General features: G+C 42.4%; 1 protein-coding gene across 1 annotated transcript in view; it reads left to right on the top strand.

The window, feature by feature from the left end:
- LOC126298783 (ATP-binding cassette sub-family G member 8) overlaps nucleotides 1–27,312 on the top strand; it is a 290,336-nt gene that overhangs the window by 115,389 nt on the left and 147,635 nt on the right. The window lies entirely within an intron of this gene.

The following is a 27,312-nucleotide window of genomic DNA, read 5'->3' on the forward strand; positions in this document are numbered from 1 at the left end:
ACACAACATCGGATGATAGTATTTAAGTATATAACTCCAAAGAATAACGATGACCGTAATTCGAATCTTGCTGCTCCCGCAGTCGTCGACATTTTGTGCGTTGTTGCAGAGTTGTTTCTTGTAATACAAGTATTCTATGACCACTGTCCACCGCGAGATTAAATGACGCTGCGGACGCGATATCGAGCAGATATAAATGGGGGAATCATTCTAGGGACGATACGGGCCGCAAATGAGGAAATCCACTGAAATTACCGACTTTGACAAAGCGCAGATTGTAGTGGCTCGGCGCCTGGGGCTGAGCAATTCGGAAACAGCGAAACTGGTCGGCTGTTTGCGAGCTCCTGTCGAGAGCTTCTGTGGAAAAGTGTTCGAAGGGTGACGAAACCACGAGTACCTGTCAAGGTGTAGGATGTCCACGACTCATCACAGAACGTGCAAGTCGGAGACTTGTCCGCTCTGTAAATTAATATAGGAGGAGATGTGTGACAAATACGTGGGCCTCCGCAACAGACGACCCCTACGCGTTGATTCATCGACATCGTCAGTTACGATTTCAATAGGATTCATCGAAATTCGTCCATGGATAAATACAAACATGTCGCATGGAGGGATGAATCCTCTTTCTTGCCACACCGGGTCGGTAGTCATTTCCGGATACGACGTCATCCAGGCGAACGGTTGTACAAATCGAAGGACCTGTAGTAGTAATCGAAGGAGCCTTCGTGCTTCATATCGTCCTCGACGGCCATGGTATCTTCCAGTAGGATAACTTTCCATGTAACAAGGCCGGAATCGTCGTACAGCAGTGTGAGGAGCTTCATGGTGAACACGTGTTGGTGTTTCGGTCAACAACTTCGGCTGATCTGAACCCAATGGAGCACGTTCGGCACTGTCGAGCGCCAGCTCCGCGTCCACAAACCACCGGGCCGTAATTCGGAAGAACTGGAGGACCTGTGCGTAGAGAGCTGGTGCCTCATATCTCAGGAAACGTTCCAGGCACTTGTCGAATCTATGCCACCCAGAATCGCTTCTTTATTCCATTCCACTTGGACCTACGTGCCATTAAGCAGGCAGTCATAATGTTTTGGCTCATCGATATAATGACAGGTAGCGCATCTGGAAACCAGCAGAATGTGTTATGAGAAACAGCACATGAGGCTGTGCTTTGGTAAAACTAAAGTACTGCAAACCGATACGTGGAGTCAGATGATTGTTTTTATTTGGAGTTATATTTAATTTGAGATTTTTATAAGAGAATCATTTTTTATTGCTATAATTAATTTTGATACGTAACTAATGTAATTCCCCCCCCCCCCTCTTTCTCATTTATATGATTGTAGTAGCAGTTTATAGTTTACTTTTACTTCTAGGAATCAAACTACAGATCTGACAGCAAATAAAGTAAATAAAAAGTTGTGCAGTCTACAACAGGATGACTCTGAAAGCAGTATGAAGTCTCATTTGTGTTTCTATAACCATTCGCCTTAATATAACAAGCAATTGCTCTATTCAGCACCTTGTGTTGTTGGCTTATCCACCCAGATTCTGTAAAATCTTAGTCTGTAAGAAACATAGCAGAAAGGTCATAAATTGAGAGAATCATTATACTGTGACGGGCAACACAAGACATATGCGATGCTTTGTTCCGGCTCTGGTGGGGAGGGGAGTCAAACTTACTTATGTCTCTAACCCCCTTCCTCCCCTCATCCCCAAAACACACACATAAGAATACGATTTTAATAATAACAATAAAGTATAGAAAATGTTTTATGTAAGAATAATAAGCTATTGATTTGAAATAAAATATATAAAATGTTTTCACATAATAATTTGTTTACATCAGTTCTTAGTACATTGCATTAGCTTCACGCCCAGTAAATTGCAATACTGAGAAATATAGCATTTCAAAAGCATTTATTTCAAAATTTGAGGGTAGTAGGGAGAATTCTGGCTGAGATAACGATCTTATCTCAAGGTCACTGGACAAGCTGATAGCCCACTCAACCCCTGAGGCAACCGTGTGCGGTACATTCAAGATCAGGATGTAACTTGATACCAATCATGTGTCCCCTTCTAGATCACTCACTCACTTTGGGCAACTGCATGACTTAGAAATAGTTACCCATCCAGTGTCCCAGTTCTAGCACAGATAATGATCTAAATGAAGATTACCTTCCCCCTCTCCCCATTCTCTCTCTATGGAAGACTTAAATAAAGCCGGCCGGTATGGCCAAGTGGTTCTAGGCGCGTCAGTCTGGAACCGCGCCACCGCTACGGTCGCATTTTCGAATTCTGCCTCGGGCATGGATGTGTGTAATGTCTGTAGGTTAGTTAGGTTTAAGTAGTTCAAAGTTCTAGAGGACTGATAACCTCAGATGTTAAGTCCCATAGTGCTCAGAGCCATTTGAACCACTTAAATCAAGTCCACTCTTGCCCATTTTATTACTGTACTAGTTGTCGTGGAGTATTCTACAGAATGGCGGAAATTTTAACATAATTTTATGACGTGAGACACTTTGACATTACAGTGTGCGAGTGGGATGTGGCTGAATATATTCTAATGTCGTTATGGCATAATCTATAAAATAGTGGGAATATTAACATAATTTATGACGTAAGACAATTTGACATTACAGTGTGTTTTTGGGACACATTAAATTCTTCTAAATTAATGACATCATAGAATTTTTTGTAATCACTCCCATGTATGCCCACTTTCTATTCCTGTTTTACAATTGGTTAAATTTTTTGACTGATTTTCTCAGACTTTTCAAAATAGTCTACCTAAGCCACACATAAATTCGATACTTTAAGTGTTTAACATTTACCACTGTGCATTATTTAAACAAATAAACCCTTAGGGCAATACCAAGTGAGCTGAAGTGTGAATGGGAATTTGCTCTGAGGAGGGAGGTGTGCTAAGGTGGTTCGTTCAGTTGTGCAAAGCCACTATGCCAGGGTGGCATAGTCTTTAGTGCATCTGGCTAGTGAGAAGGAGACCCAGGATCGAATCCTGGCTTTGGTACAAATTTTCATATGTCGCTTCAGTCTGCATATGTACAAAATAAACCACCACTACATACCAAGTATATGAGGAACGTGTCCCTACATTATTAATGTGTGACGTAATAGTATGTTAAAAATGAAAGATTTGTAGGTCTTCTGTAAGCATATCAATGTATGACCACCTCCCATTGCTATTTACAATTTGTGGCATTATTTTGACCGTTTTTTTCCCTAGTATCCCACAAATAACCATGTATACATTTTAAGAGATATGTAAATTCGTGATTTTAAATGTTTACCAATTACCACAGGGCATTATTTTAACAATACACCAATATCCTGCATTAAACAATTTCCGCAATGCATTATTTATTCACAGATACACTCCTTCGACGTACCTTCTCCAAGCACACCGATGCATGACCACGTCCATACATTTAAATTTACAATTTGTTACAATTTTGTCGATTTTCTCCATGTTTTGAAGAAAATGCACGCATACCTACAAGACTGAACAATTATCACAGTGCGGTATTTAAACAAATTACACCGATATCTCCTTTAAAGACACCTGGACATCGTGGTCTGTATTTTTTACTAGTGTCTTGAAATATGACATAAAAACTTTAATAAATATTGAAATGAAACTTTTTGTTCAATTAGTTAGTATATAGTGTCCTCTACGTGACAAAAATAGTATACTGGTATACTGCGACCTCTATATGACAAATATACAAATACTGTGGAATTCGTAATTGAGTGAAAAGTTATTATTATGTTATGGATTGAATTGTGTGTAATTTTTATTTTAGGTACACTATTCAAAATAAAGGTCAAGGCAGTTTTATTGTCTTAATTATTAACATGTAGTGTATTTAAAAAAACTGCTTTTCGAAGTCAGTTTTTCCTCTTAATAATTTGAAAAATTATGACATTCTGCAGCTTAAAATATTTAGTACATTGTGGAATAATGTTGTTCACTGTTTAGGGAAGTACTGAAATGTTATTCATGCAAAATTTTGTGTTTGTAACTTTGATATTGGATTAGATAATGATACTGTTAACTGAAACCAAAGATTGTTGATTTGGTGGAAGAGACGAAACAGCGAGGTCATCGTTCTCAATCGATTAGGGAGGAATGAGGAAGGAAGTCGGCCGTGCCCTTTCAAAGGAACCATCCCGACATTTGCCTGAAGCGATTTAGGGAAATCACGGAAAACCTAAATCAGGATGGCCGGACACGGGATTGAACCGTCGTCCTCTCGAATGCGAGTCCAGTGTTCTAACCACTGCGCCACCTCGCTCGGTTTCTGAAACCAAAGATCTGCATGTCATTTCTTCTCAATGACAACATGTCAAACATTCCAACTCCACAATCTTATTGATTCTGAGTGTCCTTTCCATATTCTTTACTTTTTTCTATTCTTTTTTGTTCTGGCCTCCTTTCTCATGCTTCCAGCAGCTTTTTTCAGCTTGAACAACACGTTGATTGTCCAGTCGTAGAAGCCTGTTTGTCGTGTCATTCCTAGTTTTGATGCTTAGTGTGCTCGTCATTTTTAATATGGTTGTTAGTCCATCTCTAAAACATATTATCACATCCATCGCTCCAATCTGGAAAGCTGACATGCCAACGGAAACAGTTTTCGGCGAGCACTCCCAAATGCAACTATTGAAACTTTCAATTAGATTCTGCATTTTGCCATGTAAACATTTCTCCAGGAGTTTAGAATCTGAAAGATCTCCATACATTTTCTTTAGCTGTACTATAACAGATTCTGGCGTGGGGTGTGCATGTGTATTTCTTTGTCCATTTGTTTTACACCTGTTGCAATAGCGCCATAAAGTATTTCCTTTTGGGTAGAGGCCATGCTCTGGACACTCATCAGAGGATATTGCGTGAAACAAGAGTTGCCCAAATAGCTTTTCACATTATTTCTCCCGCTGGCTAGACTATACAATTCTGTGAAGTTTTCCATTTCTGATTTGGCGAGCCTTGTTTTATTATTGTTATGTCCTAACTAAGTTTCTTAAGTCTAGCCACAATTCTCTTCTTCAAATGTCCTGTACAAGCTGTTTTTTTCTTTTTTTTAATTTCAGTTTTACCAGTTGATTTATTAGCCACAACACTATTGAAGCCTTTAGAGACACCATCGCCATAGTATTGACTGTATCGCACACCACGTCTAGCAACTGACCGATTAAAAACAGAAACTGCTTCTTGCTTTCCATACCACCACAGAGACCATCACAAGTTTTTGTCACGTTTGTGTTTCTTTTACCTTTTTGGAACAACCATGGCTGCGCTTTGTCAAACATTCGCAATCCAGTAGCTTGCCTGTATCTACAGAGGTAAATGTGACAAATCTGTTTCGTATAAGAGCCGCGAAGATTATGGGCGATAAATTAGGGCCCGTACGGAGTCTTTTACTCGGTCGCTTTCCCTCGCTCTGTTTGCGAGTTGAACAGGAAAGGAAATGACTACAGTGGTGCAAGGTACCCTCCGCCATGCACCATACGGTTGCTTGCGGAGTATGTGTGTATGTATGTATACAGGGTGTTACAAAAAGGTACGGCCAAACTTTCAGGAAACATTCCTCACACACAAATAAAGAAAAGATGTTATGTGGACATGCGTCGGGAAACGCTTAATTTCCATGTTAGAGCTCATGTTAGTTTCGTCAGTATGTACTGTACTTCCTCAATTCACCGCCAGTTGGCCCAATTGAAGGAAGGTGGTAAGAAGGTAGCTGCGAAGAAACCATGGGTAACAGAAGAAATACTTCAGTTGGTTGATGAAAGGAGGAAGTACAAACATGTTCCGGGAAAATCAGGAATACAGAAATACAAGTCGCTGAGGAATGAAATAAATAGGAAGTGCAGGGAAGCTAAGACGAAATGGAAGCAGGAAAAATGTGAAGACATCGAAAAAGATATGATTGTCGGAAGGACAGACTCAGCATAGAGGAAAGTCAAAACAACCTTTGGTGACATTAAAAGCAACTGTGGTAACATTAAGAGTGCAACGGGAATTCCACTGTTAAATGCAGAGGAGAGAGCAGATAGGTGGAAAGAATACATTGAAAGCCTCTATGAGGGTGAAGATTTGTCTGATGTGATAGAAGAAGAAACAGGAGTAGATTTAGAAGAGATAGGGGATCCAGTATTCGAATCGGAATTTAAAAGAGCTTTGGAGGACTTACGGTCAAATAAGGCAGAAGGGATAGATAACATTCCATCAGAATTTCTAAAATCATTAGGGGAAGTGGCAACAAAACGACTATTCACGTTGGTGTGTAGAATATATGAGTCTGGCGACATACCATCTGACTTTCGGAAAAGCATCATCCATACAATTCCGAAGACGGCAAGAGCTGCCAAGTGCGAGAATTATCGCACAATCGGCTTAACAGCTCATGCATCGAAGCTGCTTACAAGAATAATATACAGAAGAATGGAAAAGAAAATTGAGAATGCGCTAGGTGACGATCAGTTTGGCTTTAGGAAAAGTAAAGGCGCGAGAGAGGCAATTCTGACGTTACGGCTAATAATGGAAGCAAGGGTAAAGAAAAATCAAGACACGTTCATAGGATTTGTCGACCTGGAAAAAGCGTTCGACAATATAAAATGGTGCAAGCTGTTCGAGATACTCAAAAAAGTAGGGGTAAGCTATAGGGAGAGACGGGTCATATACAATATGTACAACAACCAAGAGGGAATAATAAGAGTGGACGATCAAGAACGAAGTGCTCGTATTAAGAAGGGTGTAAGACAAGGCTGTAGCCTTTCGCCCCTACTCTTCAATCTGTACATCGAGGAAGCAATGATGGAAATAAAAGAAAGGTTCAGGAGTGGACTTAAAATATAAGGTGAAAGGATATCAATGATACGATTCGCTGATGACATTGCTATCCTGAGTGAATGTGAAGAAGAATTAAATGATCTGCTGAACGGAATGAACATTCTAATGAGGGCACAGTATGGTTTGAGAGTAAATCGGAGAAAGACGAAGGTAATGAGAAGTAGTAGAAATGAGAACAGCGAGAAACTTAACATCAGAATGATGGTCACGAAGTCAATGAAGTTAAGGAATTCTGCTACCTAGGCAGTAAAATAACCAATGACGGACGGAGCAAGGAAGACATCAAAAGCAGACTCGCTATGGCAAAAAAGGCATTTCTGGCCAAGAGAAGTCTACTAATATCAAATAACGGCCTTAATATGAGGAAGAAATTTCTGAGGATGTACGTCTGGAGTACAGCATAGTGAAACATAGACTGTGGGAAAACCGGAACAGAAGAGAATCGAAGCATTTGAGATGTGTTGCTATAGACAAATGTTGAAAATTAGGTGGACTGATAAGGTAAGGAATGAGGAGGTTCTACGCAGAATCGGAGAGGAAAGGAATATGTGGAAAACACTGATAAGGAGAAGGGACAGGATGATAGGACATCTGCTAAGACATGAGGGAATGACTTCCATGGTACTAGAGGAAACTGTAGAGGGCAAAAACTGTAGAGGAAGACAGAGATTGGAATACGTCAAGCAAATAATTGAGGACGTAGGTTGCAAGTGCTACTCTGAGATGAAGAGGTTAGCACAGGAAAGGAATTCGTGGCTGGCCGCATCAAACCAGTCAGTAGATTGATGACAAAAAAAAAGTTGACTTCGGTGCTTGTGTTGACATGACATACGACTCATTGCTTTACTGTACTAGCATCAAGCACATCAGCACGTAGCATCAAAAGGTTAGTGTTCATCACGAACGTGGTTTTGCAGTCAGTGCAATCCTTACAAATGCGGAGTTAGCAGATGCCCATTTGATGTATGGATTAGCACGGGGCAATAGCCGTGGCGCGGTACGTTTGTACCGACACAGATTTCCAGAACGAAGGTGTCCCGACAGGAAGACGTTAGAAGCAATTGATCGGCGTCTTAGGGAGCAAGGAACATTCCAGCCTATGACTCGCGACTGGGGAAGACCTAGAACGACGAGGACACCTGCAATCGGCGAGGCAATTGTTCGTGCAGTTGACGATAATTCTAATGTCAGCGTCAGAGAAGTTGCTGCTGTACAAGGTAACGTTGACCACGTCACTGTATGGAGAGTGCTACGGGAGAACCAGTTGTTTCCGTACCATGTACAGCGTGTGCAGGTACTATCAGCAGCTGATTGGCCTCCACGGGTACACTTCTGCGAATGGTTCATCCAACAATGTGTCAGTCCTCATTTCAGTGCAAATGTTCTTTACGGATGAGGCTTCATTCCAACGCGATCAAATTGTAAATTTTCTCAACCAACATGTGTGGGCTGACGAGAATCCGCACGCAATTGTGCAATCACGTCATCAACACAGATTTTCTGTGAACGTTTGGGCAGGCATTGTTGATGATGTCTTGATTGGGCCCCATGTTCTTCCGCCTACGCTCAATGGAGCACGTTATCATGATTTCATACGGGATACTCTACTTGTGCTGCTAGAACATGTGCCTTTACAAGTACGACACAACATGTGGTTCATGCACGATGGAGCTCCTGCACATTTCAGTCGAAGTGTTCGTACGCTTCTCAACAACAGATTCGGTGACCGATGGATTGGTAGAGGCGGACCAATTCCATGGCCTCCACGCTCTCCTGGCCTCAACCCTCTTGACTTTCATTTATGGGGGTATTTGAAAGCTCTTGTCGACGCCCGGTACCAAATGTAGAGACTCTCCGTGCTCGTATTGGGGACGGCTGTGATACAATACGCCATTCTCCAGGGCAGCAACAGCGCATCAGGGATTCCATGCGAGGGAGGGTGGATGCATGTATCCTCGCTAACGGAGGACATTTGGAACATTTCCTGTAACAAAGTGTTTGAAGTCACGCTGGTACGTTCTGTTGCTGTGTGTTTCCATTCCCTGATTAATGTGATTTGAAGAGAAGTAATAACATGAGCTCTAACATGGAACGTAAGCATTTCCACATAACATATTTTCTTTCGTTGTGTGTGAGGAATGTTTCCTGAAAGTTTGGCCGTACCTTTTTGTAACACCCTGTATAAATGTAGATCTAGAGATGTATGGCCTCTCTTCTGCCAGGAAGCGTCCAGTGTAGCAACAGTATCAGTAGATTGACAAATATCTATAGTTTCATTTACTGCATAGATGCTTCACTGAATTCTGTTAGGGCTTTATGTAAACGTTTGCAATATCTCGCAAATTTGAAAGATGACAGTAAGAGATTCTTCATATGACAGAATATCTGGGCGGCTTTTCTTCCCTTCTCAATACACCCCATGTCGTAAGTAATGCGAATATTCACTTCACAACATTTCGTGCATGTTACAGGGGTTGTCATTTAAATTTGCGAACTTTAGACACTTGTCATTCCACTACAGTTTTGCTAGAAAGGCCAATTCTCTTACTTGTGTCCCCTCTAAGCACAACGGATTTTTCACTATTACGGTATTTACATTTAGCAACAGACAAAAGCAATGCTGAATGCTTGCACTTACTATTTAAAACATAACCGTTATTTTCACTATTTGTACTGCCATCTTGTTCTTATTCGGTAAGATGTTTCAACCTGCGTGTTGAAGCAATGCCTGCGAACGTTTAGGTCCAACCTCATTTCGCTGCAGCGTAACAATTTCTTTATTTTCAACAACACGTTTGTGTCGATTAACATAGAATTTATGACTACAACTAAACTACTTAGTTTTTGGCATTGTGAGAACCAAACGCGTTTAAATAAGTCTTAAACAGTCCCAACAACAAATCGAAAATACAAATACACGCGAAAAACGTAAGTAAAGTGAAACAAACTACTTGTATCGACAGAAAGAGCGAGTGCAATAAATTCCTGCTCTCAGTACAGTCGATATGTTCTTAAAGGATATTACACAAACGAGTTTCTGTGGAAATATCGGCGCCAAAGTTAGATATCGATAGATTTTAGATAAGTTTTTGTGTTTGACATTAGTAAGACAGCAAAGCAGTTAAAACTGACGTACCGCATCTGCTGTAAAAAGACATGGTGAGGTAATATTCATAAGGTATATATTTTTAGAATCGGGAACAATCATAGAATTTTATTAAATAAAGAACAAAATTACCATTTTTGAGCCCTCAAGACGTCTAGGTCCTTTTAAACGGTTAGCACAAGACAATATTGTAACAAATACACTGATTTCCACCACCGAGCGAGGTGGCGCAGTGGTAAGGCACTGAACTCGCATTCGGGAGGACGACGGTTCAATCCCGCGTCCGGCCATCCTGATTTAGGTTTCCGTGATTTCCCTAAATCACTGCAGGCAAATGCCGGGATGGTTCCTCTGAAAGGGCATGGCCGACTTCCTTCCCCATCCTTCCGTACACCGATGAGACCGATGACCACGCTGTCTGGTCTCCTTCCCCAGACAACCAACCAACCAACCAACACTGATATCCGATGTTAAATACACTCCTGGAAATGGTAAAAAGAACACATTGACACCGGTGTGTCAGACCCACCATACTTGCTCCGGACACTGCAAGAGGGCTGTACAAGCAATGATCACACGCACGGCACAGCGGACACACCAGGAACCGCGGTATTGGCCGTCGAATGGCGCTAGCTGCGCAGCATTCGTGCACCGCCGCCGTCAGTGTCAGCCAGTTTGGCGTGGCATACGGAGCTCCATCGCAGTCTTTAACACTGGTAGCATGCCGCGACAGCGTGGACGTGAACCGCATGTGCAGTTGACGGACTTTGAGCGAGGGCGTATAGTGGGCATGCGGGAGGCCGGGTGGACGTACCGCCGAATTGCTCAACACGAGGGGCATGAGGTTTCCACAGTACATCGATGTTGTCGCCAGTGGTCGGCGGAAGGTGCACGTGCCCGTCGACCTGGGACCGGACCGCAGCGACGCACGGATGCACGCCAAGACCGTAGGATCCTACGCAGTGCCGTAGGGGACCGCACCGCCACTTCCCAGCAAATTAGGGACACTGTTGCTCCTGGGGTATCGGCGAGGACCATTCGCAACCGTCTCCATGAAGCTGGGCTACGGTCCCGCACACCGTTAGGCCGTCTTCCGCTCACGCCCCAACATCGTGCAGCCCGCCTCCAGTGGTGTCGCGACAGGCGTGAATGGAGGGACGAATGGAGACGTGTCGTCTTCAGCGACGAGAGTCGCTTCTGCCTTGGTGCCAATGATAGTCGTATGCGTGTTTGGCGCCGTGCAGGTGAGCGCCACAATCAGGACTCCATACGACCGAGGCACACAGTGCCAATACCTGGCATCATGGTATGGGGAGCGATATCCTACACTGGCCGTACACATCTGGTGATCGTCGAGGGGACACTGAATAGTGCACGTACATCCAAACCGTCATCGAACCCATCGTTCTACCATTCCTAGAACGGCAAGGGAACTTACTGTTCCAACAGGACAATGCACGTCCGCATGTATCCCGTGCCACCCAACGTGCTCTAGACGGTGTAAGTCAACTACCCTGGCCAGCAAGATCTCCGGATCTGTCCCCCATTGTGCATATTTGGGACTGGATGAAGCGTCGTCTCACGCGGTCTGCACGTCCAGCACGAATGCTGGTCCAACTGAGGCGCCAGGTGGAAATGGCATGGCAAGCCGTTCCACAGGACTACATCCAGCATCTCTACGATCGTCTCCATGGGAGAATAGCAGCCTGCATTGCTGCGAAAGGTGGATATACACTGTACTAGTGCCGACATTGTGCATGCTCTGTTGCCTGTGTCTATGTGCCTGTGGTTCTGTCAGTGTGATCATGTGATGTATCTGACCCCAGGAATGTGTCAATAAAGTTTCCCCTTCCTGGGACAATGAATTCACGGTGTTCTTATTTCAATTTCCAGGAGTGTAAATAGCACAATCGAACAGATACATACCATGTTTGTGACGTACGGAAATTGGAAATTTGTGGTAAGATCCTGTGGGTCCTGAGGTCATCGATCCCTAGGCTTACACACTAGTTAATCTAACTTAAACTAACTTACGCTAAGGACAACACACATACCCATGCCCGAGGGAGGACTCGAACCTCCGACGCGGGCAGCCGCGCGAACCGTGACAAAACACCTTTGACCGCGCGGCTCTGTTACGTTCGTGTACCTGCAATATTAGTGTATTAAAAACAGTGGCATTACTGTAATGTTGCCTTAAATGAGTATAACATTGTAGGACTATAAAATTGCGAGGAGAAGCATTTGTCACAGTATCCACATTCAGACGTTACTCCCCAAGTAGCCGTCCCAGAGATTAGGGCCGCTATCTGCCACAACTAATCCTATCTGAGATGGCCAACGAGTCGGGAATCACAGTTTGTGAGAGAGATGCGGAGAGAGATCGAGACCCGGCCGCCCACTGCAGTGTTGATAAGAAGCCGGCGGTAGTTAACTCGCGGACATCACATGCCTTCCTTGACCACCACCAACTGCTGAAAGCATCCCACTCATGCCAATTAATGCTACAGAAGATGGCCATGGCCACACACTGTGGCACCGGTCAGCAACGACCGAGCATTCCACACACTGGAAGGAAGTCCAGCGCAAAATAAGAAAACCATGCATGCATCTTCCGCACAGAAGTCGCATCGTACTCCAGCCTCTCCGCTTCTAAAGATGACCACCCGCCAGCAGCGCCAACACGCCAGAGGAAGCCAGCGGAGCAGGATGCGTGCTGATGTACCCTCTACCACACACCGTAAGGTGGCATGTTGGGGTTACGAATCTGTTGTTTTTTTCAGTACAGGCACCATATCTTCTTCGTTTGCTGTGGTGAATGTGAAGGGGTGGTCAATGCCGTTCCTGCCGCCACCCCATACCCCCTGGGACGGAATTAGTGTACCCCAGCTGTCTGTGTCTAGCGTAAATTGTGAAATAGTGTGAATATGTTTCAAATGTCTGCGAGTCGTGTAACTGAGGTGGGACGTCGGGACCAGCCCGGTATTCACCTAGTAGGATAGGGAAAACCGCCTAAAAACCACATCCAGGCTGGCCGGCACACTGGCCGTCGTCCGTCTCTCGGCTATCCTGGCGGGTCAGTACAGTCCCCATATACCACGTAGATATTATGATTGTCTAAATAGATCTCACAATGTGCTATCAAGCAACTACAGGGGATGAGGTCGAGCTTTGTCTGTGTGATGTGGGAGAGGGGCGGATATAATGTACTCTAGTACAAATCTGTTATCATGTAGATAATATTGTAAACACATTGTAATTAAAGGTGAAGTAGCAATATTTCTTTTATCGTTACTCTGAAGAACTATAAATCTATCTGTAGCTACATACTAGCCATTACACATTATAGCTAGCACAGCGATCATGAGAGAGATTAGGATACGTACAGTGATATTTTTTTTAATCTCTCTCTCAACCTTCTCTGTTAACTACATTTTCTTGCAGTTCACAACTTAGAAAGCAGTAATATTCGATGTTCGTTCTCCTGCCCTCATTTAGTCTGAAAGCTAAATTTTTAAATATTTTCTGGATATCATGTTTCAAGAGGTTTTCCCGTCAATCAGTTGCATCATGAAAGAAACATTTCCGGTTGAGCCATGAGTGATAACGAGCACCGAACTCTAACTTTACTTATGCTATTTGGAGCATTTCCAGAATCCTCTACCAGTTATTTTTGGGCAAGGTGGACATTTCTTTTTAACGATTACCGTGTGATGGTCGGAGAAGCTGATAGGAATCACATCAGCACCTCGTACGTCAATTTCCATTGTGGTACAGATTTTTTGAAGTCTTGATGCTGCTACTACCGAAACATACTTGTAATCAGTAAGTGTAATGGCAAGTCACTCAACCACGTCTTTCATTTCCGGGCTTCCAGTCGTGTTTTGCAGTGGAGAACGGAAGGATGTTGAGCCTTATGAATCTGTCAGTCTTAAAAGCAATTTAGGTATCCGTCTCGATATAGAATTTTGATGCATGTTATGGCACTTTAACAAGACCCTGGATTGAGAAAATAGGTGTTTACCCAGCTACAGCACTTATGTATAGATCATATGTCCTCAGTGTTCATAATCTTCTCCTAGTTTATAGGTACACAATTAAAGAGTATATTTTGTAACTTTTTCTCAGTCTTGATTGTATGGAAGGTGTACTTCTACGCAAGTCAACTTTCATGTGACTTAATTACCACACCAGCAGACAACTGCAGAACCAAGTCTTTGGTAGGGAATGGTTTAAGTGTGCTCGAAACATTGTTCCTTTCGGTATTCTTCTTGGTACAGAATTTCGATGCATGATATATCACATTAACATGGTCCTGGATTGAGAAAAATATGTTTCCTTAGCTTTAATACAACACTTACGTATAATACCTTTGTTGTCTGTATTAGAGTCTTCAGAAGAGCTGTCAGCCTTCCCTTTTTAGTGGAGTATTCTACAAGCTTCTTTATGTACAGCTGTCAGTCCTTGTGGCACTGCCTACCGCCATTAACAAAGTGTTTTGCACTGCCTACCGCCATTAACAAAGTGTTCAGTTAAAACTACTGTCTTCTACGGCACATACACAGTATATCGGTTTTGAAATGCAGTTTGCTAACGACGAATAACCTGTACTCCAGCAGAGTAATGGAAACAGATTCATAACAAAGATTTCCACCCAAAGATAGTTTACAATACGCATTTAAGTGTATTTTTTAAGTAGAATAATGCTGTGTGTGCGCGTGTGTGTGAGATACTGGCTCCTGCCATTACCAAAATGTTCCATTAAAACTATAGTCTTCCCATACTGTTGATGGAGATCCTTCTTTCAGATGCGGTTGTTCAGCTCGGAGTTCCTTTAACGCTATTCACGGAACAGGATATGCGCAGTGACTAGATTCCACTTTCTACCTTTTCTCTGTCGTCGTCACCAACAACAAAAGCGTAGCACTGGTCTCTGCACTTAAACTTGCAACCCATCACTCACTCGTAGAATTAAAATTGCTCACTTAGTGAGAATAACGAAAACATTTACGTTCTAAGCAGCTTGACCCTCGGGTGACGACGTCTCAGATACGAAAGTAATATATTAACATTATAACATGCCATGAAGACTTAGCTTTTAATTATCTAGAAGACTGAGACAACTGGGCAATTGATTGCAGGCCTAACATTGGCACTGCATGGCCATTGAAGTGGGTTCTGCAGGTTTCAGAACAACGTTTATCAATTATTAATAGCAAAATGTAAAAGGAGGATATCTATAAAGCAACCGACATCACAGCTAACTTCTCCATGACTCACAAAGAATCCCTTGAGTACGAAGTCGCTAAAGGCCAGCGATGATTACAGCACTCGACGCGCCACACGATGTCTACAATGGAACCATAATATTGGCTGGAGTGGCAGCAAGGGGCTGGACTGGAGGTATTCAATGGTGAGCACAGCATGAGGTTACATAGCGTAATTGAACTGGTTATTCGGCGAATAACTCACAACAGTACTACAGTGCTAGTGGTGTCGATACAAAGCAGAGCAATGGCAACGATAAACAGAGGAAACATTGCATTATATCTACAACAACAGTTGTCGAAGTTTACATTTCGTCAGGAACCCAAGGAATTTCGCAGAGTGAGAAATAAGTGGCAGATGAAATATTAGCGTTTCTGAACGATGTGTCACTGGAATGTGTGTCGTATACGCTGCACTGTACGGACAGTGTACATGTGGAATACTACGATGCCGATACATGCTTAACGAGTGGAAGTGATATTGAAACAAGTGTCGAGCCATGCAGTTCATCATCATTGTCCGACAGGGAGCCACAAATCCCGTCTCCAGTGAAACGTAGTAAAGGGAAATCGTTGTCCAAGGAGCGGGTACTAAACATAATTACAGACATGTAAAATCATCTGCAGCACAGTAATATATATATATATATATGAACAGATTTCGAATAAGTCCACAACAATATGACCGTGCAGAGCATAAGAAAAATTACGGATATTAAAGGGAAGGGAAGGCGCACTTGTTTCAACACTGGTTTTTGCGTTTTTCAAGAATGCTCGATACAATTTACAGGTTTTGCATGATAATGTTGTACACGTCAGTGATTTCGAGGGAAGAAATGGATGGTTGCATGACTCCAGACAGTGCTCCAGAACTGGAAGACGTGAGATGAACAAATTTCAAACAAAACATCAAATTGACGACGCACAGCAAACTGCGGAATCGGCCTAAATATTGGTGGATGAGATAAATAAACTTATTCGATCGTTCACTAAGGATTGTGTTTTCAACTCCGACCAATCGCGATTTGAAGACGAAATGCATATGAAAGAAATCCTGTAAATCAGAGGTACCAAGAGAATTGTATCAAGATAATTAACATCAATGCCTTAACGCATTCGTATACAATTATGCCGACTGCTAATCTGGATGGTAAATTGACTGGAAAATTATTTATTGTGCTACAAAAAGGTGGAGGCGCTCTGCCCCTAAGTTTCTTTCTCGTGTGCGTGATCTTGCAAGGGCAGTAGGGAATATTTACATTACAGCAAGCAAGAGTGGGAAAATGGGCGTCAGAAAAATACAACTATGGTATGATCTCTGCTTTTGGCTAATAGCTGGTCAAAAGAACTTGCTTTTGCTTGATTCCTGGTCTGCGTGTAAAAATTATACTCCTTTAGAGCAAACTACTACTCCTGAAAAGTGTGACGTTGCAGTACATACTACCTGGAACCACTGAACAGATCCAGCCTCTGGATGTTTTTTTTTTTCCGTGTCTATAAAATATTTTATCGCACTATCTGCAGCCACGCCTTAAAGGATAGCCAGCTTCTTGATAATCTCCACGACAGACTTGCCCATTCGATTTGATGCCATCATATTCCATTAGTTCACATCCCTCCGTTATAACAATATGATTCTACGTGCATTCTTTGAGAGTGGATACCTAGCTGAACGTCTTGCGCGGTTTATAACTCCCGATGAGCTCGACTTCGATGCTGCTAGTGCGATCGTTTGAGATTACTGTGGCGCGCAGTTTTTCATTCGGTGTTCATGGCGCAAGTTAATGGTTTATTTGAACATTTCTTGAATGTGGACGATGTCCATTTTGTGAAGTGTAATACATACATCCCATAGAAGGTTGATCTCAGCACCTCCCGGACTCTCATTTCTATCACCTTCCTAATGCACATGGTGAGTCATTCGTAGCTATGTCATAATGTTAACACAACACTTTCAAATGAGCCTTATTAGAGATTGAACATGCGATCTCGCACTTCAGGGGTTCCTTGTCAGACATTGTAAGGTAAATCGTTTAATGGCGGATGCATACAGTCGTTCTATACGCCAGACAAAGAGTGGTGTGTAAATAGCACATCCATGTTCAGCGATAAACCTTTTTTCGAGTAAAACTTGGAGCATGATCCTGGATGTTGAAGCAATAACGCCATCTGATAATTTCCAGGAAGTTGTGGTGTAGTTTACAGAGTGATTCAGGACACACAATTGTTAGATGAGAATGTCTTAACTATGATAATACGAACACAACGAAAAGGAACCACTCTGGTGTTAATAGCGTAATAAACTGAATAAGCATTACGCACATTGGAAGTGTAGGCGTGGCAAATTCGAGGGCAGTACGGCCACCATTCGGTGGGAGAGCGCCGCAGATTTGGATCTTGATGTGCGACCAATCTATATTCCTTTGTGTTCATCGTCCATTTTCTTAGACAGAATCGGATAAACTTGATGGAAAAATTTATTCAGAGGATCTTATCTAACAATGAAGTGATAATGAGGTGGCCGATCTTTAAATTGTCTGACATGAGTGGCCTGTATAGGAATTGTGACTTAACAGGCGTCTGTGCTTGGGTAATACACATATTGGGTCCTTGCTCGTTAAGTTCCATTTCCTTGCCTTAGTACTGTCATTTTCCCACTTTTGTTTTTCATTTACGTGTAATGGTCCTTTGCTTGTATTTGCTCTTGCATACAAGTGTACACGATTGTGGTGCTTTCAAACCTCCCTGTCTTCCGGTATTCCGCGAAATGTGGCGTTGCTGACTTTTGGTAACCAGTGTCTTACTAGGGATGAAACCAGAATGTTACTGAGATGCGGCATCCACCATGACGGCCCTGAGATCTAGCAAGAGTCCATAAGATGTAAACACAAAGTGTTCACAGGTTCGGAGATGTGTAGCATGCAAAACACGTGAAACAGTCAGCTAGGAGAGATAAAAAGCTGTCTCGTGGTAGAATTCATACCGTACAAGTCAAGCAATACTGAAGACGCCATGCTTCCACCACCACAGGTATTGATCACAGGATTCTATCAGTGGATGTGGCTTCTTAGAGCTTAAATTAAAAAAAAAAAAATGGTTCAAATGGCTCTGAGCACTATGGGACTCAACGGCTGTGGTCATCAGTCCCCTAGAACTACTTAAACCTAACTAACCTAAGGACATCACACACATCCATGCCCGAGGCAGGAATCGAACCTGCGACCGTAGCAGTCGCACGGTTCCGAACTGCGCGCCTAGAACCGCGAGACCACCGCGGCCGGCTAGAGCTTAATTGCCTGACTTGATCCCCGTAGGCACGATTTCCCGACGAAGATGCAGTCTGGTATCTGCAGCGGGGGTTGTGGATAGCCAAAATGTTTCCTACTATTATACCAGTCCTCGACCATTAAAGAGGATATGGAGTGGATTTAATAAAGACAAACGTAATTACACGGAAAAATAGTGAAATTAGACGGAGTTTCTCTACATTATTCCCAATCTCAGGTTGATAACGTTTTAAATTATCCTTGTAAGTATGTAGTACACTACCGCCACAGAAGTAAAAAAAAATCAGCAACTGAAATAAACAAACGTCGACATAAAAGACTACTAGTTGTCTGCTTTGCGACACGTTTCTTAGCGCACGACTAGTACTTCGGTGAAGTTGAACTTGAGCGCCAAGATGCTAGACCTGGGAAGACGAGGTTTATACGCTTGACCTTTAGTGTGACATGCTCGTGTTTCAGTTTACTGAATCACTCTGGGGGAATGCGAGAACCGTTCGTCGGCGAAGGTCAAAGACAGATCTTTCACTTTTCCTTAGACACGAGAGCACGAATCCTTCAGTGAACTGTGCATAGACTGCAATTCCAATACTAGATGCCTCGCAAGTGACGTCTGACAACTAAGTGCAATCCGTCTTTCACATATCTGATCCATCAGTTGCGTGATACAGTTCTTATAACGCAGAAATCGATACCTGTCATTGCCTACTAGTCCCGCTTTTTAGTCTGGATTTACCATACAGTTGTTGAGCGAGTAATTATCAGTTACTTTGCTTACAAAAAAGCTGCAGTGATGAGCCTCGCTAAAGTTCTGTTCAGAAGGAATGGAATTCAGGAGCCCATTAGGTCTTCTGTATTTGAGTTTTCCGCTGTTCTCTTCTATCAGTTACGGCGAATGCAGGGCTGGTTCTTTCGAAAAAGATTACAGCCGAATTGTACCCATCCTAGTCAATTCCGAACTTGGGTCCATCTGTCATGACCTCGTCGTCGACGGGACGTTGAATACTATTTCTCCTTGCTTTCTGCATTTCTTCATGCCTCGGTAAGGACAGACAGTTATGCATCACGTTATCTATGCTCGAAGAGGGTTGGGAAAAACCGACCGGTTAAAACTGATACCGGTATTTTAGTTCTGAATAACTGGTATTTTTCGGTATTTGTTTGGCGTGGTTTTTTTATTTTTTTACAAATAACAGTAAAAAGTCGAAATATCAATTAGCCATAGTAGCAGTACTAAAATTTTTCGTTTTTAAATAAACCTTTTTTTTTAAAAAAAAAGGATTAATTTTTATTCGTAAAATTTGCATTGGTTTGGAATATTGCGTAATTCTAGAAAATGGGAAAGGCGGTCAGTGCTATTTTAATAACAGTGTCAACAGAAACGGCAACAAACATATGCTATAAGAATCGGTATATATTGTTGCTGAGAGAATCATGTCCCTGTTGCCGTGTGTCGCGGCTTAAGGTGTGCGTGTACTTGCAGTGTGCAAGACTTGCCCCCACCTGGTCTATACGGATGTCTCTCACTGTAGTCCTCTGACATCAGTTCTGCTGCAGAACGGCACAAACCTATATTTTTACGAACAGGCTTGTGCAAAGCTTCATTTGCTTTAAAAGGTTAAAGATTTGTCTGCCATTTCTTGAATAAATAAAAGTCGAAGGAAATCATGGTAACAATAATACGCTTAACACTTAGCGAATCATTCGTACTATACAATAAAAATAGGAAGTAGCTGATCTGTTGCATAGGTCTACATAATATGACTTATCTGCTTGTTGCCCTTAAAAATGGACGAATTAACACGTAGAACAGAGTTCTCCAACATTGGTTTTCACCCATTAGCGCTGACTATTCGCAATGCTCAAATAGTGGTATGATCCCCAATTACAACATGATTTTGAAGCAGAGTTTAAAAAAATTAGAATCAATAGGAGAATACTGGTGTTATTTGGAATATGCAACCACTTAACCGCGTGGTGTAGACGTCTTGTCACGGTTCGAGCGGCTTCCCCCGTCGGAGGTTCGAGTCCTCCCACGGGCATGGGTGTGTGTGTTGTCCTTACCGAAAGTTAGCTTAAGTTAGATTAAGTAGTGTTTAGGCCTAGGGACCGATGACTTCAGCAGTTTGGTCCCATAGAAGCTTACCACAAATTTTTACAATCACTTACGACTTTTCGAGGAATCCAGCGAACGATGGACGGATTAAGTTTTCTTTCATTTGCCTATTTAACTTAATATATTGTTTCCATGTGTCTTGAAACTGAGAGAGTCAAAGCCGGCCGCGGTGGTCTCGCGGTTCTAGGCGCGCAGTCCTGAACCGTGCGACTGCTACGGTCGCAGGTTCGAATCCTGCCTCGGGCATGGATGTGTGTGATGTCCTTAGGTTTAAGTAGTTCTAAGTTCTAGGGGACTGATGACCACAGCAGTTGAGTCCCATAGTGCTCAGAGCCATTTTTGAGAGAGTCAAAATTGTCCAAACTTTGTACGATTTCTACGTTTATTATAGGAAATAACAGGAATAAGGAACTGAAAATCGGCTTTTTAGAAACCGGTTATTGTGAGCGATTTTAACAGCCACGTTAAACTGGCGTGGAAAAAAAACGATATAACCGAAAACCTGTTGTTTCAGCGATAAGTCATCACTAGCACGAACGCGTATTTGTGTATCGCGTCACATTGTCACCACTATTTAAGGAAACTCTCAATACCATGTTTTTGTTGTTTCTTTCGAATATCTCTTTTAAGGTGATCTGATTCACTTTCCTCTCTCTATAACGGAAAAGTTTCATATGTTCAGACTTTAAATCGACGAAATTTTCCTTATTTTCTCACTGTTTAGACAATGGCAATTAAATTGTTGTTTTAGACATTGCAGCCAGCATTTGTAGCATTTACCATTTAGAATCCGCCATAAATGTGGGGCACCATCTAAACTTCTTTTACAGTCAGAAGGTTTTGTGAATTAACGTGAAGGTTTTTCTTGGCCCCGGTATGCTGTTTCGCGTACAGAAATCACGAATCACTGCGTTTCTCGATGTCCCTAGAACAGGAAACATTATATCTGTTTGTAGTTACTTAGCAAATCTGCGAAATGTTAGCCGTGAGTCAATACTAACCTGTTCGCCTGTTTTTGGCAGCACTGTACCAACTCAGCCCAAGTATAAGCTTCAGTCTCCAACCTACACTCTCTGTAGCGGCGTCGCTTAATGAAATATGTATATTTTGTCTAATTAGCATATTTTCTTTAATCTGCATTTGTGTATTGCAACAAGCGATCACAAGAGTGTAGAGCTGCAATCTCTGGGACGTATTCGGAAAGTTCGAGGTCCAAATCCTCGTACGACTGCCATATTTAGTGGTTCCATAGTTTTCTTATATACAGCGTGTCCCATTTATCTTGACCGCCCTAAACAACTGTTTGTCCAGATGCAAATCACAAAATATTTCAAGCAAATGTTCTGTAGCCGTCAGGGGGACATCAGTGAGCATGATTACCTTCGTTGCAACTTCGTTTTTTACAGAGATATGAAAGACGGTATGAGTTTTTTAAATGGCATCCTGTATTTTTTACTCGGTAATTCATTTCCTGTCCTAAAGACCTATTCAGAAATGTGTCACAGTGTACCATTCACTGAAACACAACGTTATTAATTACATAACACAACATTGCGTTTGAGCCCAGGATCACAAACTCATCCACTTGCTGGAGTTGTCAGAAAACAAATAAAAACCAAGTAAAAACATAACACAAAATTGACTTTGACTCTCCTGTACCATTGCCCAGCAGTAGAACATTCAAAGGTGCTCAAAGTGATGACCCTGAACACCGATACACTGAAAGAATTATTTACTGCTTCCAGTGTTGCCTGCCGAAGAGAATTACAAGCAAGCACAGTACGTTCCTGCATGTCCTTTGGAGTTGTTGGAATATCACGATAGACGACGTCTTTAATGCATCCCCAAAGAAAAAAGTCCAGAGGATTTAAATCAGGAGACCTACCAGGCCAAGTAACTGTTCCTCCTCGACCAATCCATCTGGCAGGATACCTTCGGTTCAGAACACGACTTGCACGCAAGGCATTGTGTGCTGGACATCCATGGTGTTAATATAACATAAGCATTATGGTTCTTAGCGGCATTTCATCCGAAAGAGGAGGAAGTATTGGTCTCAGGAAGTTGTCATACGCCGTGCTGTTTAGACTACCATTGATGAAATAAGGCCCAGCAGTTGTAGTACCAAGCATTCCACACCAGACGTTAACTCTCCATTGACGCTGATGTTCCACCTGTCTGAGCCACTGTGGTTTGTCGCTGGACCAATAATGCATGTTCCTTGTATTTACCTGTCCTTTGTTTGAGAAGGAACATTCATCAGTAAATAGAACATTGGAGAAGAAGTTTCGGTTGGCGAGGATATGCTGCTGTGCCCACTGACAGAACTGTACACGATTCTGGAAACAATTCCCATGCAATTCTTGATGTAGGTGTACATGGTAAGGACGGAACCGGTGACGTGTAAGAATACGATGTACACTGGTTTTTCCGGTCGCTGTGTCCGAGCGGTTCTAGGCGCTTCAGTCCGGAACCACGCGACTGCTACGGTCGCAGGTTCGAATCCTGCCTCGGGCATGGATGTGTGTGATGTCCTTAGGTTAGTTAGGTTTAAGTAGTTCTAATTTCTAGCGGACTGATAAACTCAGATGAAGTCCCATAGTTCTCAGCGCCATTTTTACACTGGGTTTAGGAATGCCAATCTCGTGTTCAAGCTGTCGTGTGCTCACATGTGGATTCATAGGAAGGGAAGCGAGAACAATAACTTCGGCAGCTTCGTCTGTGCGAGTGCTACGACGATTGCGTTGTCGTGGGTTGAAACTTCCCGTTTCCTGAAGTGTCGCAACAAGACGAGAAAACATCCGTCAGGAAGGTGAGTTCTTGTCAGGATATCGCTCTCTGTACAGTTCCGCTGCCTCCGTAGCATTTTGCCTACCTTCAACAACAACAACAACAACAACAACAACAATAAGAGAAACGTTACGTCGATGCAGTTTGTAGAAAGGACAGCCTGTACTGTATGCCTACTCTACACAACAGTATTAAAAGGACTAAATTAGTGTGTCCGCAGCTCGTGGTCGTGCGGTAGCGTTCTCGCTTCCCACGCCCGGGTTCGATTCCGGCTGGGTGGGGGATTTTCTCTGCCTCGTGATGACTGGGTGTTGTGTGCTGTCCTTAGGTTAGTTAGGTTTAACTTGTTCTAAGTTTTAGGGGACTGATGACCATAGATGTTAAGTCCCATCGTGCTCAGAGACATTTCAACCATTTGAACTAAAATAATGTACTAAATGTACCCGTACATAAGAAAACAGTATTGCAATTACTGTTCTGCTAACTTACATTCCCCATAGATGAGTAGCATTTCTACCTTCTTTTCGTTGGTGCATATTCTACTCACACAACTCTTCAACTGACGATGGTTGACGGAATGACGGGTGTGCATTCTACTTATGTTTACATTTGTCCTCTGTCAACGTCAGCACGTGGATGTGTTCCATTACCCTGAGTACCTGCACTAAGCGCTTGGAGCGTCAACGTCAATGTTGTGTTATGTAATTAATAACGTTGTGTTTCAGTGAATGGTACACTGTGATACATTTTTTATTAAGTCTTCAGGAGAGGAAATGAATCACCGAATAAAAAATACAGGGGGCTATTTAAGAGTAATGCCGCTGTTCATATCTTTGTAAAAAAACAAAGCTACAACAAAGGCAATCATGCTGATTGATGTCCCCTTGACGGCTAAAGAGCATTTACTTGATACATTTTGTAATTTGTGTCTGGACAAACAGTTATTTAGGGTGGTCAACATAAATGAGACACCCCGTATAGAAAACTCATTACGATGCCAGGACTTCTTCATTGACAAGGCCACCGTCGATTCACTCCTATCCTTGTTCCATGCTACATCGATGTCATTGGGGACGAGAATTCAAGAGCCCCTCCACCACAGTCTGAGTAGCTAATATACACGTAAGAACTATAAATAAAAGAAATGTGGGTGCTTGAGCCTGTTACTGAATGCTGGAACTTTTTTTTTTCTTACTGTTTCAATACTGCGGCCTTCATAATATACTTTACGCTCAATGCAAATACCATTTTGGATGAAATTTCGTTCCCGAATTACTCTCATGTTATTAATGTATGTTCGTAGTATTTTCGTCGACGCAAACAAAGCAGCATTCAAAGTCATCTGATCGTAAGTTAGCTTCTCTAATGACTTACAAAATAATTGTATACATATGTGTATATACACACTGCATTGAGTTCGAATCGTAACGATTTCTATCAAGTGTGACAGCTTTTAACCATACGAACACACTCTGTAAATTTTTGATATTTTTGTTGTTGATAGATTGTAACGTCCGTAAATGAGGCCATAAACGCACGAAATGGGGCTACCAGGAAGGCCAATCGGACACATACTACTGTGGGGATTTACAGTTTACCCCATATATCAGCCTTGCCCGATGTACATTTCAAGATTTGACTCGAGCCGCTCAAGAAGTAATTTCTGTTGCTCGTTTCTACGCAGACTTTCTAAGAAATATGTTTAAGGCACAAGATATCCTGGTATAATTTTACAGTTTGCAACGTCCAGCACTGTGGCCCGAAATTATTATAGTATTAAATGGAAAAAAGAATGAGTCTATCCTGTGGGGAAAAAAATACGCTATACCTGCTGGAAAGGGAAATAAATATGAAATGAGAGTACATAAAGCAAGCGAACCGTGCAGTGAAGGAGGAAGGTGCGCTGCAAGCGAAGGCGGAAGCTACTGTTCTTAATTGAGACGAGGGTTTCAGATAAGGCGGCAGGGTGGGAAAGTGCTCGCCTGCTCGCGGCCCGAAGATGAGCCACGAAGAATGGCTGCAGCCTCCATGCCGTGGGATTCGAGATATTGTGAAACAGGGAGTCACCAGGGAGGTCACAAAGTTAGCAACATTTTTATGGCGACGAGACACACGGCCTCTGGGCCCCCGTGTTCGTGTTGGAAAACCCGAGGTAAAAAGTAGTTTCTCAGAGACATTTGCCAATGCTTAATAACAGACTACAACTAGTGCTGCAGGCTGTATAGCTGATAACCTTTTACTGTTAAATAAGATATCTTTTTGCGGCAGAACACTCGCTCTTCACTACAATGTGCGGCAATAGATCGCTTCAAGCTACTATTTCAGCATTTAAAGAAAGGTAAACCATGCCGAAGGACACGGGCTATTACATTACGAAGAAACAATATTGTCGTTTTGGGGACGAGGGTGTAATAATTCACAGCTGCATTGCTGCAACATGTATTTCTTGTCTAACAGCGATTGGAAATCTCGGTTAACGGAACGCATAGAACGAAATGAAACGTGTCTCGTTTATGTGTGTCAGCAGAGTATTTGAAGTTGTGAATTAGCTCAACGTGCCGATATATAATAGCAGTAAACAGATTGGCAAGCACATATGTCCATCATCTCTTTCGAGTAATGGAATCCGAGTGACGTTCTGTTAACTCAATGAGATCGTATTTAAATATCCTACTGGTTGTTGTGAAATCATATTAAATATGTATTAGCTAGTATGATTTTTGGGTATGATTGACCTCAAAACTATCCTCTAAATGTAGAGCAACACCACACTTTTTACACTGCCACGCACTTTCACTTCTTTTTGTTCGTGAGTACACACAACAGACCCTCTCAGTGGGTCGTATGTGCAACGAGAAATGAGCCTGTATTTTTGCGTGAAGTCTCATAGTGGTGTACTCGCAGGTGATCGCCTGCGAATAGAATACTCAAGTACCAATGTACTCTCTAACAGCTACTCAGCAACGTTCGTCCTCAAGTCGGTGTTGCAGACTTTTTCTTTCCACTGACCATATGAAACACAGTGAAGGAGCTGTAAAGACATGGATCAAGAAGATAAAAAAAATCTTTCTGTACCCGTTCAGTATGAGTCACATGATTGGAAAGAGAGCTATCATTCCCTTCTGATATTCAAGGTCACATTTAGGTTTTATCCCCTCCCCCCCCCCCCTCTCTCTCTCTCCCCTCTCCTCATTGATTCATAAAAAAATAGGTGTCTCCAAACGCCAGTTTTGCTCCAGTACAACTGGATTCTAATATTTCACACATGTGACTTCCGAATAACTAATGCAAAATATGCCCAAATCTCATCCGATGTAGCTTCAAACCACTTATCGTCATCTTTTAATATTTTCCTGTTTTTCTTATCCAATTGTTTTCTCGTGTAGGTTTTGGTCTCGTCACAAATCACTCCTAACAATGTCCACATATATTATATATATATATAAAAAATGTAGTTCAGTTGGTGGCTGTGATTTATATTTATTCATCAAATCATAAAAAACACTGTAAACATTGAAGGGGAAGGTAACGGTTATTATCAATTTTTTTCCAGTCTCTTTCATTTTGCTTCGTTTGCGTCGTACTTCGAACGGGTCTGTGCACACTAATCATTCTCGTCACTTTTTACCACTACTTTCCGAACGAGATTCACTCTGAACTACTCCTTGCGGTTTTTCAGAATGAGAAGCATTGAAAGACAGATCCTTTACTTAATTGTAACTGTTGGAAACACTATCAACAAGATGCTGTAAACACTTCTCATCACACCGAGATCTACTCTCTTCGCCATGTTGGCTGTTTAATAGTTACCACGTAACACACATGGCTGTGTCTCGTTTTAGAATACATGTAAGAGCCATCCGTTAGCTATAAATTGAACTCTA

The sequence above is a fragment of the Schistocerca gregaria genome, chromosome X, assembly GCF_023897955.1.
Source record: "Schistocerca gregaria isolate iqSchGreg1 chromosome X, iqSchGreg1.2, whole genome shotgun sequence".
NCBI classification, from domain to species: domain Eukaryota; kingdom Metazoa; phylum Arthropoda; class Insecta; order Orthoptera; family Acrididae; genus Schistocerca; species Schistocerca gregaria.